This window comes from Capsicum annuum, chromosome 5 (genome assembly GCF_002878395.1).
Source record: "Capsicum annuum cultivar UCD-10X-F1 chromosome 5, UCD10Xv1.1, whole genome shotgun sequence".
Lineage (NCBI taxonomy): Eukaryota > Viridiplantae > Streptophyta > Magnoliopsida > Solanales > Solanaceae > Capsicum > Capsicum annuum.
Genome location: NC_061115.1, coordinates 22,355,850 through 22,357,616, shown reverse-complemented (window position 1 = coordinate 22,357,616; position 1,767 = coordinate 22,355,850).

Sequence of the window (1,767 nt, the reverse complement as noted above, 5' to 3'; positions counted from 1 at the left end):
ACAATACCAATCATTACTACATTCATTATTAATCACTAACGTCAATTATTGTCACCGCAACCACCAATATAAACCATCTCCGCTATCACTAACAAACATAAATATTTTTTCTCAATCAAAAAATAATTTTGTTGTATTAAATTGCATTCTTTTCTAAATAATTAATTTTTTCTTTGAATTGTATTTTTTATTTTATTATATATACAAATAAAAAAAAATTGCACATTCAGATATTAAAAAAATAAACAGTCTTAATCATTCAGTTTTCAGATCTAGAGACAACATCTTAATTATTCAGAGGTGCATTCAGATTCAGACGTCTGAATCTTAAAAAAAACAAAACAAATGCAGCCTTAACAAGTTAATGCATGTGTTAGAATCATTGTATTGTTAATACATAGAAAATGGTGTGTATTACTAACACATACCTCAATACATAATAGGGTGTAGCATTAGTTATACATATGCTAAAAAATGTATCAAACAAGATACTAACAATACACATTAATTAATACATGCATTAATTTTTCCGATACACTCTACCAAAAGAACCCTAAGAGATATATTCAATTTAGTTTCAAGAGAAAGAATTTATCAAAAACAAATAACCTTACACAATCTCATGAATCACTTAACCAAAAACACTTAGAATCAAGGACTCAACTAAACTTTGCCTCAACTTAGACAATGTATGAATGTGATAAATTTATTATAACTGTGTAGGTCGAAAAAATATAATAGATTTTCGTCACATAATCATTCAGTGAATATAAGAATTTTTTTTAGTATGAATTGTAGGAGTATAAGATTTGACGATAATAATTGATAGTGATAGCAATGGTGATGATGATAATCGTGATAACAAATTTAATTATAATGATGAATAAGATAGATATGGTAGCGATTGGTTGTAGTTATTGACGGTGATGTATGATAACGAATTTGATCGATGGTTGATTATGATAAAAATGATTGTGATGATAAAAACAATTGGTGGTTGACAATACTAGTAGTAATTGTAACGTCAAAGTTAATTAATGATGATAATTAACACTAATTATCACTGACAAAGTAATAATAAAAATTATTTATAAAAATAAGTCTTGATGATATTAAGATTTTGTTCAATATATGAATCTCTCTCTATATATAAAGGAAGAATATGAGAATAATGATGTGACATGCTTCTAAAGCCACCATTTTCATTTTTTTTTTGTTTCTTTTTTGGACATTTTCCTCATTTTTCCCCTTATTTTCTAATTTAAAAATTAATAATATTTTACTCTATTTATTGGCTATCATTAATGATTATTGCAGTGAAGCTAGTGAAAGAATTGAAAGGCCTAATCATTCTACAGGTTTATCTATTGCCGTTTCCTACTTTTCCTTTTTCATTTTCTTATTAAAAAAGTAACAATAATTTACCCTATTTATTAACTATTATGAATGACTATTATTAATGCACTTTAATTTCCCATGCAAGAAGAGGAATCAAAAATTATATATATATCTACTACTAATATATAAGTGAGGATAAGATGTTGAAGCAGGCAGTTTATGGATGATATGCCTGTTTCAGCAGTTTCAACGGTGATTTTATTATATTATTCTTAATTAATTATTATGAGTCATTTTCGTATTAAAAAATTAATAATATTTAATTTAAAAAGTAAAGTAGATATTTATTACGTGTCTGCCTCAGCTATTTTAACCGTGATTTTACTATATTATTTTTAATTAATTATTATAAGGTATTTAAGTATTAGA